Below are 17,314 nucleotides of genomic sequence, written 5' to 3' on the forward strand. Positions count from 1 at the left end.
GGGGTCCTCAGGATCCTCCTGGAATCTCTGCCTCAGCATCTGGCTCATGATAAGGTTTCAGGTGTCTTGACGGTATCCAAAATTGGCTGTTGATTCAGCCCTGGAGAAACACAAGCATAACCTCTACCCCAAGTTATTATTTTGCCTATTTCCCAACTTTTTGTTATACAAAGTGAGAAAAGGTGTCCACACATACATGTAACATGTGTGACATCCATTTGCCAAAGAGAATTAGGTTCCAATCCCTGAGGATTAACTCCTCCTATAAAACATGAGGAATGTACCATTTGGCAAGTTGGGCATCGCTGGATAATAGCTTTAGCTTCTTTCCAGGTAATGCTGTATCTGCATTTGAGACCAGAGGCATTAACATGGATTAAATTGTGAAAATATCTCGCGTTAGATATTGCATTAGCAACTAGGCAATCAACCATTTGATTCCCTTACGTCAAAGGTGCTGGAAGAGGTGTATGAGCCCTGATGTGAGTGATGTAAAAAGGGTGCATTCTACTGCTAACTACTGTTTGCAGTTGGGTAAATAAAGTCATCAGTTGTTCATCTGTATGAAATCGTAACTGAGCATTTTCAATTAACTGTGTGGAATGAACCACGTATGAAGAATCAGAACTCACATTCATAGGCATATTAAAAGCAGTCAATACCTCAATTACAGCTACAAGCTCCGCTTTTTGAGCTGAAGTATAGGGCATCTGGAAAACTTTACTTTTTAAGCCAGAATAAGAAGCTTTACCATTACTAGACCCATCTGTAAAACAATGAAAATGCTTAGCAGGCTTCAGGTTGTTTACTGCTGGAATTGTACTTGCAAACCATTCATAGTCTTGCTCATCTAAAGGGATAGTAAAGAAACAGTCTTTTAAATCTATGACTATTAAAGGCCAAGTCAGTTAACATTCTCCATTTACCTCATTTTTTCTTAATTTTGAAAACTGGAGAATTCCAAGGGGGAAATGTTGGAGCTATGTGCTCATTTTCTAATTGTTCACTAACTAATCCTCTAAAGCCTCCAGTTTCTCTTCACTTAGCAGCCATTGTTCTATCCAAATTGGCTTATCTGTTAACAATTTTAAAGATATAAGTTCTGGAGGCTTAACAATGGCCACTGTCAAAAATGATATCCTAAACCTTGGTGGGAACTTTGTCTTTCCCCTTGAAGCGGTTCCTTCAAACCTTGCAGATTTTTTCCTAGTCCCCTAACAGGGACATACCCCTTTTCATGCATCATATGTTGACTTTGAGGGCTGTATAATTGCTCTGGAACTAGAACTTGTACTCCCCATTGTTGTAATAAATCTCCCCCATAAACTTATAGGTACAGAAGTTATAATTGGTTGAATAGTTCCAGGTTGTCCATCGGGCCCTTCACAATGCAAAATATAACCACTTTGATATACTTCAGGGGCTTTACCAACTCCAGCTATGTTAAATTGAGCGGGTTGAATTGGCCACACGGATAGCCAGTGCTGTAGAGAAATGATTGAAATGTCCTCCTGTATCTACCAAACCCTTAAATTTCTTTCCCTGAATAGTTATTTCACAGGTAGGACATTTATCAGTAATTTGGTTCACCCAATAAGCTGCTTTGCCTTGTTTATTTGTGCTTCCAAATCCTCCTGTTCGTTTAATTTCACCTTTTCCCGTTCTCACATATGGCACCATCAGGAGCTGTGCTATGTGCTCTCCTGGCCCTGCTTTCCAGGGAACAGAAGTAGATATAACAATTTGAATTTCCCCACTGTAATCTGAATCAATGACTCCTGTATGTATTTGTGCCCCTTTCAAATTTAAACTAGACCTTCCTAGAAGTAATCATATCGTTCCCATTGGCAAGGGTCCACAGACTCCTGTTAGGACCTTTTGCGGGGATTCCCCAGGCAGAAGGCTCACAGCTTTTGTGCAGCATAAAGCTACTGTGGCACTACTGGCTGTGGTGGGGGACAGACATTGTACAGGGGTGAGGGAATGGCCTGACCCGGAAATGCCCCAGTTTGGAATGGGGCCTGGGACAGGCTCCTCATGGCGTTTCCCGAAATCGGGTTCCATCTTTATCAAACTTAGAGTGACACTGATTAGCCCAATGTTTTCCTTTTTTACATTTTGGACATATTTCAGGCTCAGCAGTTTTCTATTTTCCCCTATCTGGTGGCCTGACTCGCTGATTTTTTCTACATTCTTTTTTAGGATAACCAAGATTTCCACAGTTAAAACAAGCTCCAGGAAACAAAGTATTTCCTTTATCCACTCTCAGTCCTGCCATTGCCTGTGCCAACAAAGTAGCTTTATGCAGATTACCTCCAGTACCATCACAGGCCTTGATATAATCAACTAAATGTGCTTTCCTGAATTTAAAAGAAAAAGGCCCAAATGTAGCTATGATATTTCCCTGTTGATCTGGGGGGTGTATTCTAACAGGCGACTGCCAAGCCTCTATATCACCCTCTTGTCTAGCTTGCTGAATTCCTGCCTGAATAGAACTGAGAGTGGTCACGTGAGGCGCTGCTCGAATAGTCACTGGGGCAACTACATTTTGCCCAGTGTCCTCCAGAAAAGAAAGATCTGGAAGGTCAGGCCACTCTTTTTCTTCAAAATAATAAAGAGGGGGTACAGAAGGGTAGGGATGAACCTCTCCCTCCTTTGCCACTTTAGCTTTAGCTGGCAAACAAACCTGCTCTGTAACCTCTTCTGTTACTTGGTTATACTCTCCTTCCTCCTCATCATTAGTGTGAAAAGGTTCCAAAGTGGAATGAACCAGAGCCCACACTTGTCCCATGGTTACCCTGATGTTTCTGAGCTCCCCTTCTTACTCACCATGGGAATTGCTTTAAGAGTACTCGGGTGTCCTACAGCTTAGTTTTCCACATTCTCCAACCGTCACTCCGGTGACCCTTCAACCTGGATTCGAGCCCCCACGTATGGGTGCCACTTGCTGAGACAAGCTGGGTCAGGGAGATCCTCACCCAGTGGCGCTAGAGGAATTAAAGACATACACACAGAAATATAGAGGTGTGGAGTGGGAAATCAGGGGTCTTACAGCCTTCAGAGCTTAGAGCTTCCAACAGAGATTTACCTACGTATTTATTAACAGCAAGCCAGTGATAAGCATTGTTTCTATAGATTATAGATTAACTAAAAGTATTCCTTACGGGAAATAAAGGGATGGGCCAAAATAAAGGGATGGGTCTGGCTAGTTATCTGTAGCAGGAGCATGTCCTTCAGGCACAGATCACTCATGCTATTGTTTGTGGTTTAAGAACTCTTTTAAGTGGTTTTCCGCCCTGAGTGGGCCAGGTGTTCCTTGCCCTCATTCCAGTAAACCCACAACCTTCCAATGTGGGCATCATGGCCATCATGTCCATGTCACAGTGCTTCAGAGATTTTGTTTATGGCCAGTTTTGGAGCCAGTTTATGGCCAGATTTGGGAGGCCTGTTCCTAACAGCATTTTGATTTCTAATTGTGGATAATGTAAGTTGCTTTCACATTGACTACTTTGAAATAGGGAGGACACGACTTGAAGGTCACAGGAGACTGTTTCTTGGCAAGATGTTACTCATCCAATAATAACTGAATTAAGTGAGAGCTCTCATACTCTAGATTCTATCTATAAGGGAAAAAATAGACAGAAAAATAATAAATACCAACTACAAACATGGTAGGGCTTTAATCACGTTACCATTTTTTTCAGTCACGATCAACCTGACAAACGTCTCTGAAATAACCCTTCAATTTACCCAGACAAAACAGAGTGGTGTCCATTTGAAAAGCCAAAGCAATTCTTCCTGTATTCTTAGAGCTCAAGATAAATAGATGTGCTACTACTTTTCTACCCTCACCCCGGTTGCCATATCTTCAAATATCTTCATTATGGACCTAGCATCTTAGAAAGTTACAGTGATGTAGGATACTTTCTGTATTTTCCTCAACTTCCTTCACTACTCTTACCCTATTGACAATTTATAAGCCCTGCACCATCTGGGGAACAGACTGTTGGCTGCCAAGTAGACTCATTAACATTCCCCTCCAGGAACTCTTGCTGTTTAATTAGGCTGTCAGCTGGATTCAGGCAGTGAGAGCCTTAGGTGGCTGTGTAACAAATCCATGACTCCATGCATTCAGATGTCAAGGTCACTAAGATTCCTGCTTATACTCATATGAGAAAAGGAATCCAGATCGTTGGCTGTTAAAATCCAAGTTATCAATGACTTCAACATAAAGGGGACTTTCCACAGTTAATTGAGACACTAAGTTATCCCCCACTAAATTCACAGCTGTTACTACTACATTGTTGGAGAATCCTCTAACCCCTAGGCCGTCATGTCTGGCATTGGGGCTAACTTTCTTGTCAGAGCTATTCAATAGCGTTTGGAGAGTACCTTCCAAACCCATGCTGAAATTGCTCTATGTACCATAATTAAATGCATCCAATCAATTACGTTCTCTGAGAACAGATTACTAATATTGTTAGCACTCTTGACATATTTGATTTAAATAGAACAATGATTTTTTTTTAATGACAATTTGGTAAACTTCTATTATGAGAAAAATGCTTCTCAACTGAATGGTTTGGTTACTGTTGTGTAAACATTTTCTAACCATTGTTAGTTTGAAGGAAAGGGAAAAACTTCTTTAGGCAAAATGTGGAAACCTGGAGTTTTCTAAATCCAGAGAGAGAACCATCACCCATATCTGTCAATCAATTCTAGTAACTTTTGGTTGATTAAGTATTCATCTATCTACTGATTAAGTCATTTTATTAATTTGTCAAATATTTATTGGTTATTCACCCTCAGCTAGGCCCTGGGCTCGGTGCTATTGATGTATTAGTAACTCAGTATAGGCAGTGAGCAAGTCTCCATTTTACTGAGGGAAGCAGTTATTCATCTAAGAATCATTAAAACAAAATATAATCAAACAATAAGTAAACATACCTACATCCATGAGATGTCATAATTGAGGGGCTAAATCTGCTGAATATGGAGGAATGATAAGTCGAGGGATTCCTAATCAACACTTGGTGGAGGGAGGCAGAGAGAACCTTCTGAAAAGACAAAAAGCACATGCAGACGCACTGTATCTGTGGGAGCAAGACATCTGTATGAAAGCTGGTAAGCTCATTTTTAGAAAAAAGGTGGAATTACAATAAGTGAGGTCTAAGGAAAGGCTTTTTGAGTCTACCCAGATTGTTAAACTATTTTCTCTACGGCAGCTAGAGTGTCACCTTTCAGCAGTATCCTTAACATTAAGACCTGTGCTGTTTTCTTCGGGCTGTCTAAACCTAATCCTGCCATTGGTGAAAAGAAAAAGTAGTGAATAGATTAGATGGCTCAGTTTTGCTTTTTCCTCCTACCTACTAGTCTTGACTGAAAAATAATATGATGAATCTTTGTATAATCCTCATTGTGAATTTAGAAGGAGTTGTCAGAGACGTTGCTATATAATGGGTTTCTTCTGGTGGTGTATTGGAAATTTGAATAAAATAATGACACTTCATGTTAGGTCAATGCTTTCTGAAGCTATTTTACCTGTTTCTGTATGTATGTATTTATTTTTTCTTTAAACATCTTTTATTCATCTCTTTTCCCACAAATTTTTCAAAGGAAGTGAAATATTCTGTTATCTCTAAATAATTATTGTTTTCTTGCTATTTACAGACGTCAATAGGAGACTTTGAGCTGTGTTTATTTTTTTTTTCAAGTTTTTATTTTAAGTGCAATGATCTGGGGTGAATTTTAGGTCTTATGGAAAGCAGCCATATCCATAGACTACACAGAATCCTCAAAAGCAGTGGCCTGCTCCTCCAGCGTATCTGTTCCAACTTTATCATCTTCAATTACGCACTGGATTTGAAGTTTTTAAATTCCATATCCCATCAGAACTAGTTTAGAGGAGCCCTAGACTAAGCCGTCTGTTTGAATGCTTCTAACACATTCTTCTAGTTTTGCCATATCTGCCACATCATCCCACGGTTTCACATCTAGTATGATGAAAAACAACAAGGGCGTGTTTTTTGGCTTTCTTTGATTCATTCTGGGCAAGCCATTCTTCCATTAACCTCTTTGCTGCTTCACTTTCCTCTTCCTCGTCAGATCCAAGGAGATCAGTGTCATCATCATCTTTACTATTTGTAGCTCCGCTTCCTGTAATGTCTTCTACATTAGCAGGACCATATTTGCCCAAAGATTTCTTCACTCCTGGAAGGCTGGCCTTTTCTTTTCATGAGAATTGATGTGACTATACCAACATAGGGCAAGACACGAGTTCACAGGCAATGGGCCAGAGACTGCTTCAAATACTGCTACATCTGCTGGTGGTGGCACATAACCCTCAATGTAGCTCTTTTCTGCCAGGTAATCATTGAGCACATGGATGCCAGCAGGGCTTTTCAGGTCTCTGAAACCCATGGTGTCAGCTATATCTGAGAGCTGGACAGCAGCAAAATGAAAGAGTGTAAATTGTGGGCACCCCTGCTAAGAGAGGGAAAAAAAGCTAGTTTTGGTTTGTTAAAACCCAAAGACACACAGAAAGAAAACAAACCCCAACTGTATTTAGCAAGCTCTCACAGACTCTTTTTTCAAGAGAAAGATGAAAGTGCTCATAGGCTGCCAGGGAAATCATACTTGGATTTCAATATATTAAAGTCCCCTTCCTGTTTCACTTATAAACATATCTGTGGCGAAAGAAAGGAAGAAAAGTTCATAAATACAAATAGAATTTCATCCACATGTTCCAAAAGTTCTGTGATATGATTTTGGTTTTATAGACTTCACTTATAAAAAAGGTTACAGAGTGTGAGCAGTCTGTCAGATACCCCACAAATGGCAAGTGCTACATTTGACGGATAGGCATTGTTTTAAATATTTTCAATTAATGCCTTTGTTCTGCATAGTTCTTTAAAATTAATCTTAATTGTATGACTAGTATGTTGTGTTTAATTACTAACATTGAACATTGTTAATATTTATACAAGTAACTTTACAAATATAACTCAAAATGATCGTTACTATCTGGGCATTAAAGCTAATAGCCCTATTATATTAGCTATTTCACTGTGTTAGCTACAGGGTATACATAGTAGGACAAGATCTGGTACTCAGGGTGGACCACAAGCTGACTGCGAGTTTACAAAGAAATTCTTCAGTCCAAGTGCCGTGGCTCATGCCTGTAATCCCAGCAGTTTGAGAGGCCGAGGTGAGCGGATTACCTGAGGTTGGGATTTCGAGACCAGCCTGACCAACATGGAGAAATCCCATCTCCACTAAAAATACAAAATTAGCCAGGCGTAGTGGCACATGCCTGTAATCCCAGCTATTTGGGAGGCTGAGGCAGGAGAATGGCTTGAACCCAGGAGGTAGAGGTTGTAGTAAGCTGAGATCGTGCCATTGCACTCCAGCCTGGGCAACAAGAGCGAAACTCTGTCTCAAAAAAAAAAAAAAAAAAATCCTTCAGAGAGGCATAATATTTTTGTAACTTTATAAATACATAGTCATGCAGTCATCCATTTTTTTTTCTTTTCTTAAAAAATTGGAATATGAGGTATTTAAGAAAAGACTAGAGCAGGGCAACAACCTCATTAAAATGCCAGAAAATATTACCAATGAGAAAAGTCTAAATAAATTGGAATTAGTTCATGTGCAGGTGAAAAAGCTAATGGTCTTTCATAAGTCAATAATGATTTTAAGCAGCAAGGAAAGCATTTTATGAGCAGAATTCTGATCAGCTGGTTTTATTATTCAGTGAAAATAAAGTATGAGAAAATAAATCTACACTGGAATTTTAAATGAAAATATTCCATCTATTACATCTGTTGCTGTTACATGTGCTGTATGTTTTCCTGTTTAAAGTCTTCATTCATAGACACTTCAAATGCACAACTTCATAGTCTTCTGCTAGGGCTGGCAAAAGTGATGGCAAAAGAAACCAAGTACTCTAGATTGTTCCATGGATGGGCAGGGAGAATGTAAGTGGAAAGAAGGATATAGCAGTGCCCAAATTTGAATCAAAAATATCTAAATTTCCTCAGTCTTAGGAAACATAGATTATTTCTCATCTTCCATTCACTTTCCAAATATAAGGAATAAAATCAGTTATTTAGTTTAACCTGCTTACTTGCACAAATATATGTATATATATATATATATATATATATAGTTTTATACACCACAAAATTATATATTGTAGTAAATCCATGAGCTTGTGCCCATGTAATTTTGCCTGTATTAGCCATTCTAAGTTGTACTAATGAAAGTCTTGCATTAAAGGAGATATATAGATGCACTTGGGTAAATATAGAAGTCTCCAACTGGATTCAAACAGATGGGACTTAACCACAACTGGAACTCATACATTATGGTAGCAGGAAAGCTGGATCACAGGTGCAAGGGGAGCCCAGAAGTTTCTTGGTAAGTTTAAGAAAGAAAAGAGGGAAAGGAGTCTTTATTTTCTTCTTTTTAACATGAACAAAACCCATTTAATTACTGTTAGAACAGTGGAAAGAGATGGTGTTGTGTTAACTTTTAATGAAGAGAAGATAAATGTCTAATGCTTTGAATCTTTTCTAATTTAGCATTACTATTTGGGTGAGGTAATAGAGACAGCAACTTAATCTTGAAGGAAAACTGCAGGAGCTTGTTTTCGTTAAACAATGTACTTTTGCCATCCTGACAGGATTATTGATGGAGAAAGAAACTCAAGGTCACAGGCCTTGATATTTTGCTCATTCTATGGCAATCTTATTTTTGGAGATTGTTGGCTTAGCTAGTTCTTTGCTAGATGCTGGGAAGATAAATTTGAACTTGGGCTTGTGATACCACTTAACTTGTAATAATGATTGTTATCGGTGCCTCTCCATCCTGTTTGTAGGGCAGGAAGTTTGGCTATGTGTGTGTGTGTGTGTGTGTGTGTGTGTGTGTGTTTTTCCCCCAACTGTGAATGACATTTGAAATGCCCAGCTATTTCTTCCAAAGTGGTGGTTAGGAATTACTACCATCATAGAACTATAAATGCACTTATATTATTTAGGGCAAGGAAATGCTATTGATCCATTTGTCTCTATAATGGGGCTAATTTTTTCATTTGATTTTATAAAATTAATCTTAACCAATCATTTAGCAAGAACTATTTAACTTTTATATATATATATGTTTTAATCTGTTTTGGTTTGTGAAAACCCAAAAACATGCAGAAAGAAAACAAACCCTAACTGTATTTAGCAAGCACTCACAGACTCTGTTTTCAAGAGAAAGATGAAAGTGCTCATAGGCTGCAAGGGAAATCATACTTGGATTTCAATATATTAAACTCCCCTTCCTATTTCACTTATAAATGTATCTGTGGAGAAAGAACCAAAGAAACTTTGGTTTATTTACTAAATAAATTTTTTACTTGTAAACTTTGTGATAATAATGTATTTCATACTTAACATATTTTTCTACACATATTTTTATAAAATGCTTAATATAGGTAATTTTTAAGCATTATTTTAAACTGCTAAAAAGCTTGAGGAACAAATCCTTCGAAAAATAGACTGGGCCAGGCACAACGGTTCATGCCTGTAATCTCAGCACTTTAGAAGGCAGAGTAAAATAAATATAAACAGCCTGTTTATATTTATTTTACTGCTTTTGAGACAGGGTCTTGTTTTGTCACCCAGGCTGAAATGCAGTGTTGTCATCACAGCTCACTGCAGCCTCCACCTTCTGGGCCCAAGTAATCCTCTTGCCTTAGCCTCTCCAGTAGTTGAGGCCAGAGGAATGTGCCATTATGTCCCCACTATTTTTTTTTTTTTACTTTTATTTTTTGTAGAGATGGATCTCCCTACATTGCCCAGTCTAGTCTCAAACTCTTGGGCTAAACCAGTGCTCCTGCCTCTGCCTCCTTAAGTGCTGAGATTACAGGCATGAACCATTGTACCCAGCCCAGTCTGCTTTTGGAAGGATTTGTTCCTCAAGCTTTTTAACAGTTTAAAATAACACTTAAAAATTATCTATATTAGGCAACTACATTCATATTTGTCAAATCACTTGTTTAATTTTTAAATACTATTTAACTAATAAGTGATACAAATGTTTTCATAATCCTAAATCCTGCTGAGTTACTCTGTGACATTGCAATAATTCAGCTGTCACTTAATAGTCAAAATTCCATGATGGGTAAAACAATGTGAAGTTCAGAAATCCTGTATACCCAGGAACCAGGTTCATCCCAGGAATTTATTCCAGTTCTCTTCAACCTGTCATTGTCTAGATCTTACACAGACTCTCTTTAGAGGCAGCAATCAAAAGCAAATCAGTTTATGGAGTTGTATTGTGAAGATGGTGGTATTGTTGGGGTTAGGATAGAGATTTTCCATGAAGAAAATAGTTTACTCTTGGGGAAAAGAAGAAAAAAAAACGACAACAAAACTACCAAGACAATAGGTTCAAACGATGTAGTTTCTTAAGAAATCAAGTGATGATGCTCATTTCTCTAAGGTCCAAGTCCAGGATATGTTACTTATTTGGGATTGTATCACTGAGGAAACAGATCATTTACTCAAGTTGAGTAAAGATGTAGGCAATTTTAGGCAAAGTGCCTCAGGGCTAGCAACCAGGGAGCCTTGACTGCCCTCCCCCTAAAGGGCAAGGGGCAGATGAAACAGTCTGAAAGGAGAGAGTTAGGTAGAAGACATCACTGGAGTAGCCGTGGCCTTGAGTCAGGGACAGGGTCAACTTTCTGTGACTTATCAGGGAGGAAGCTTGGGAAACAAACACTCTGACCTCACTCTCCTCCTGACCAGTGATCTCCAACTCTTGCCCCTCATTGGCCAAATCCAACTAGCAGCCAGAGTGAAAGTGATCTTACTCGTGTAGCTCATACTTCTTAGCTTCTCTGGGAACAAAGCAGCCTGAAGAAGGGTGGAGCTGATCTGGAGGGGCCAATGAAAACTCTCTGCATAGAAATCCTTCCTGGTGGAGCTGTTTGTAAAACTCCAACAAAATTGGCTTGGTTTTAACCAAAACTCCAACTAAATTGGCTTGGCTTTAAGTAGAAGGAAGCTTTTTTGTTACCTTAAGATATGATTACATAATGCATAGCTTGAAAAGTACTTCATCTAATCACTTATTGATTTAAAAATTCATTTTTGACAATTAAATATATTAATAATATATCAGAGTAAAAAGTGAGAAAAAAATTACAAATCTTATAACCAGCATTTAAAAAGAAGGAACAGTCACTATGAAGGCAGCTAGGAGACCTGGAAATTCAAGTGACTTTGATGTCAGAGCTGAATTTGAATCCTGGACGAGACATTCCTATTGAGACCTTAGGTAATTTACTGACCTGGGAACTGTGCTGCTTGACGGACCCACATTTAGGAGATGCTTAACAACCTAGTGCTTCTATTGTCATCAAGACTCCCTTGCTGCAGTCTTATTATAAATCACTGGGAAAACAAATAATATTCATTTTAGTATGCTGCAGAGCTGTGTAACCTTGCTTTAAAACTGTTAATGCCTATTATTAGATTCTTTCGGAGTAAAAAACAAAGTGAGCTGATTCTACATAGAATTTGCAAGGGGATAGTCTTTAAATTATTAGATAGCTATGACCAGATTTAATGATCTTGTTAAAACATGTCAAAAGAGTATAGTAATCCCAGTTTAAATGGATGATGTCCTACCAGCCCCATCTCTGTCACCAGTGAAGAGAAGCAAGGCTGTGTAATTCAAGTCATTTTAGACACATGTTTATGTTTGAAACAAGGAATGTAAGAGCAGATGTCAGAATACAGTTTTCAACATATGGTAAGCTCTTCCACTGCAGCTGGCTGCAATCCTTGTCAAAGGTCATGGAGAAAAAAAAGACAGAGAGTCAGAAGTCACTATGAGCTTTAAAAGCACATTCAGGAAACAATACTGTTATAAACCGTGTTCACCGAACCAGAGAAAAACCTAGCCCTTTTATCAATAATGTAGAGTGAATTGAAAGCTGATTCTGAATTTAGTTATGTAAGTTTCCACGTAGCTGTGAGCAACAGAGATATAGCGGACTGAATCAAGAAGGTCAGAGACCCTCTCACATAACAGTATTTGGTCTTCATGTTGCTATCAAGCTCCAGATACGAGTGAAAGGATGTATAATGGGAACAGTGTAACTGAATGCACTTTGAGATTCAACCAGTTAGCCCCTTCAGTGTCTGTATTCACTGCACTGCAGAGAACAAGTGGAAATCCTGAAATGTAGCCACTCTGCAATCACTGAAACAGGGTGAGCATTCCACCACTCTCCAGAACTAGGTGTATGAAAGGAGAGGTTGATGAGACAGATCCACATTTCAGGGAAAGACACAAGTTATAGTAACCACAAACAGAAAATGACATTGCACCCACAGAAGTAGTTAGATTCCCTGTCACCTTCTCTGAGGAGCCTTTCCTAACCCTCCAAGCCTGGGTTAGGCAGCTTTCTTGAGTGCTCCTGGGCCTCCGTATCACTATCGTGTAGTGCTGTGTGTAGTTGCTTATCTAAATTGTACACCAAACTGGAAGTTCCATGAGGGCAGGGACTGTCTCATCAGCGCTCTATCCAGCACCTTGCACTGAGACTGCAACAAAGTACATGCTCAGTACCTGCTTTTTCAGCAGCAGAAACAACCTAAAGTGCTTATAACTGGAAAAGAGGGAAAACCCTTGTGGCTGTTACACAACTGCTCTTTTACCCTGAATGGCTTATGGTGAGGTGGGATTGTTTCTTGGTTAGTTTGGATGCTTTTCCTGGAAAATATTGTGTTTTTGTTTTTGTTTTTGTTTTTTTTTTTTTTTTTTTGAGATGGAGTCTCGCTCTGTCACCCAGGCTGGAGTGCAGTGGCGCGATCTCGGCTCACTGCAAGCTCTGCCTCCCGGGTTCACGCCATTCTCCTGCCTTAGCCTCTCCGAGTAGCTGGGACTACAGGCGCCCGCCACCACGCCCGGCTAATTTTTTTGCATTTTTAGTAGAGACAGGGTTTCACCGTGGTCTCGATCTCCTGACCTCGTGATCCGCCCGCCTCGGCCTCCCAAAGTGCTGGGATTACAAGCGTGAGCCACCGCGCCCGGCTGGAAAATATTGTTAATAAATTCTTGTTTTAAAAAAAAGTCTTGCATTTAGAGTTTAATGTGACAGGAAGGAAATGTATCCACTCTAGATTATCCTTGATCCTTGCCCCTATCAAAGACCTTGTCAGGCTTTTCAGTATGTGGCTACCATCATCCCAAAACAGGTGAGATATCTCTTGTGAACACACATGTAGGCAATCAAGTGTTTGCCCACAACAGAGACAACAGCTTTCCTGACCCATGTTGTCATTCAACCAAGAATCAATAAATTAAAAGGAAATTTGGAGGGATCCTGTAAATCTCTGTAAATGTCAACGCCTATTTAATTATTTCCCTTTGATTTTTAAAGTTAATTGCCTAAGCACTCAATACTGAATCCTCAGTTTTCTAAAAGAAGGTTGTGAATCCCTATTTTTGATCAAGATAGAAATATGCTGAGTTTTCTTACCTTGTAAAATGCATCTCTTAAAGATTTTTTTTTTTTTTTTTTTTTTTTTGAGACGGAGTCTCGCTCTGTCGCCCAGGCTGGAGTGCAGTGGCGCCCTCTCGGCTCACTGCAAGCTCCGCCTCCCGGGTTCACGCCATTCTCCTGCCTCAGCCTCTCCGAGTAGCTGGGACTACAGGCGCCCGCCACTACGCCCGGCTAATTTTTTTGTATTTTTAGTAGAGACGGGGTTTCACCGTGGTCTCGATCTCCTGACCTCGTGATCCGCCCGCCTCGGCCTCCCAAAGTGCTGGGATTACAAGCGTGAGCCACCGCGCCCGGCCACTCTTAAAGATTTAAATGTAAGACCTCAAACTATAAAAATCCTAGAAGAAAGCATAGGAGACACCATTCTGGACATGGGCCTTGGGAAAGAATTTATGACTAAGTTCTCAAAAGCGATTACAACAAAAACAAAAATTGACTAGTGGGACCTAATTAAACTGAAGAGCTTTGGCACAGCAAAAGAAGCTATCAGCAGAGTAATCAGGCAGCCTACAGAATGGGAGAATGTATTTGCAAACTATGCTTCCAACCCAGGACTAATATCTAGATTTCATAAGAAACGTAAACAACTCAACAAGCAAACAACAACAACAGACATTAAAAGGTGGGCAAAGGACACAGACACTTCTCAAAACAAGACATATCAGCGGCCAACAAACGTATGAAAACAATGCTCAACATCACTGATTATCAGAGAAATGTAAAATAAAACCACAATAAGATACCATCTCACACTAGTCAGAATGGTTATTATTAAAAAGACAAAAAATAACAGATGCTGCAGGGCTGCAGAGAAAAAGGAATGCTTATACACTGTCGGTGGGAATGTAAATTAGTTTAGTTACTGTGGAAAGCAGTCTGGAGATGTCTCAAAGAACTAAAAGCAGAACTACCCTTTGACCCAGCAATCCCTACTAGGTATATATCCAAAGGAAAGCAAATTGTTATACCAAGAAGACACAGCCACTTGTATGTTCATCATAGCACCATTCAAAATAGCAAAGACATGGAATCTACCCATGTGCCTATCAATGGTAGATAGGATAAAGAAAATGTGGTACATATATACCATGAAATACAATGTAGCTAAAAAAAGAATGAAATGAAGTCTTTGAAACACCTTGAATGGAGCTGGAGGTCATAATCCTAAGTGAATTAACGTATGAATAGAAAACCATATACCACATGTTCTCATTTGTAGTTGGGAGCTAAACATTGGGTACTCCGGGAAATAAAGATGGGAATGAGAGACACTAGGAACTATTACAGTGGGAAAGGGAGGTGGGTCAAGGCTGAAAAACTACCTTTTGGGTACTATGTTCACTACCTGGATGTTGGGATCTTCTGAACCTGAAATCCTTAGCTTCATGCAATATACCTATGTAACAAACCTGCACATGTACCCCTGAATCTAAAATAAAAGTTGAGCTTGTAAAACAATAGAATAAAAAATGTGTTTTTACACTTCTTACTCCTCACAGCAATGGATGATTTTTAAAAGTTATAGATGGACATCATTTGAAATAATTTAAAAGTTATAGAAATAAAGAGTAATATGAGAGAAGAAATTTCAGAACTTTCTAAAGTATATGAATAGTATTCAAAGACTCAAGAGAATTAAAAACAAAACAAAATATTGAATGTTGTGATAGACCACCTCAAAAGAAAGGCATTTGTGAAGATTTGGAGAGATAAGGAGATTCTTCCATTCAGTGTTATCTCTTGCAAACTTGGGAGGACGTCTCTTGGGGTCTTCTGTGACTGAGGATGAGCACAAAGTTTAACTTAGCTCTTGCTATCAAGTTCACTTGGTAATAAAGTGAAAAATTAAGCATCAAAGACAGCAAACTCTGGTAGTGAAAATGAAAATGAAAGCTTATGAAGAAAATAGTCCTGGAAATAAGATTTATAATTTATTGATTTGTAAACATTGGTCGAGTTATATTTTAACTCAATAACCATCTGGGACGCAAAATTGGCAATCAGAATACCTTTGAAAAAGTATGCACTTGGTATCTTCCACGGAAAACTCAATTGGGAGCATGGGCTCCTCTAAAATAGATCAACCATTAAGAAAATGGACAGCAATTATATGTTGGTTAAATTCCCCATATGCCACTTATGTTTTAATTGTTTGGGGGAGGAGAGACTTCCAAAAACTGTATTTTAAAAAATCTTAAATCTATCAGTTTTCAAAATATTGTCTTAGACATTTTGTGTAATTCTCTGCAAAAGTGTAAATTTTTATTATTAGGATTCGAACATAGAATTATTAGACCTTGTGGTGATTCGGTGAAATAAGGAATTTTAAAACACTATTAGGTTAGCTTTTATTGCATATAATGAGAATCTCCTAGATGATGTAGAAATCATTGAAACTTAATTGTATAACTGCTGGACTTGTCTGAAAGTGTCTTGAACTGATAAGCCTTCCTAATCTTCTACTGTTGCTTCAGCTCATTGATGGAGTAAAGTGGCTGGCTTTTAAAATTGATAACCTTATTATAATTGCTAAAGTGTAGCACATTCTGTTTGCCTAAGGTGTTTGAATGAGTCACTACCTATCAAAGGAAAATTATGCTATGGTACAGTGAATCCCAACATGTCAAATATGCAGATACTTTTTAATAGACTTATATTATTTTAGTTGACCTTTTAATGTTTGTTGATTGAGAAAGCATGGTGAATTACTTTGAATGAATTGCTTTGGTATGAATTCAGTACCATATTAAAGTAAATACGTATTTATTAATCTATCACTAATATTTATTTGAAAAATAAAAGTACATAGTAAATATATTAATGGTATAACATATATTTTGTATGTGAGTGAATGATTTTTGCAGTAACTGTGCTTTCCTATGTTTGTGAATTTGTTGACCTATTGCTCTAGACCCTTTTTAAGACATACAATCTCAGTGTTATAAAACAGATGTCATTCAAGATGTTCTATTAGTAGGTTGAAGATGTGTCTAAAAATGGTGACCTTCCTGTACTGAGGACTTAGCTGGCTTCTCTTAATGTTACAACAGTGCTAGGAAGAAGCCAATTAGGTCACTTGAGTGCCAGTTAGGGCACTGCAGGGGCAAGCACAAACACTGACTCACTTTCTAGGTAAGTGCAAGTGTCTCCTAAAGTTCTCAGTCAATAAATAACACATGCCAATTAATGCCACAAAGCGTGTCTGACTTGTTTTAGTGTAAAGAATGTTTTTCAGCTCTGTTTTTATTTCTGACTATGCTAAGGTATTTTAAATATGTGCTATTATAGGTCATGTATTCCTTTACACGAACTCTTGGAAACATAACCTTATCATTGGATTTTCAAAGCCTACTTTACTAAGTTGTCTCCATTTGCTTCTATTAAATTATAAGTTAATATGGAAGTCATTCTTTTCTCTTTTTGTTATGTCAGTTGTGTGCATACAGTTTTTCATATATTTATATATTCACACATATTACCCTTACATACCTCTGGGAGAGAATAACACATTTGTAACATTGCTGTATAAAGTATTATATTTAAACGTGTTATCTCATGCTGAACATGCTTTATAAGTTTGGTGTGTGAGATTGTGTACCGTACCCAATTAATTGGTTGTATCAGTTGAGTGCGGAATGTTATCGGGCCGAATGGACACAGCCACCAGTTTCTTGTATCAAAACAGCTTAGGGTATTTGTTGGAAGGAAATGATATTGCAAAGCATTTGAAAGAAAAATCAGAGAAGCAGAAAC

General features: G+C 38.5%; 1 protein-coding gene and 1 pseudogene across 1 annotated transcript in view; one reads left to right on the forward strand and one right to left on the reverse strand.

Annotated features, from left to right (window-relative positions):
• NAALADL2 (N-acetylated alpha-linked acidic dipeptidase like 2) overlaps positions 1-17,314 on the forward strand; it is a 955,512-nt gene that overhangs the window by 194,863 nt on the left and 743,335 nt on the right. The gene's annotated exons all lie outside the window — the stretch shown is intronic.
• Positions 5,749-6,420, reverse strand: LOC134733270 (elongation factor 1-beta-like; annotated as a pseudogene).

The sequence above is a fragment of the Symphalangus syndactylus genome, chromosome 17 (genome assembly GCF_028878055.3).
Source record: "Symphalangus syndactylus isolate Jambi chromosome 17, NHGRI_mSymSyn1-v2.1_pri, whole genome shotgun sequence".
NCBI lineage: Eukaryota > Metazoa > Chordata > Mammalia > Primates > Hylobatidae > Symphalangus > Symphalangus syndactylus.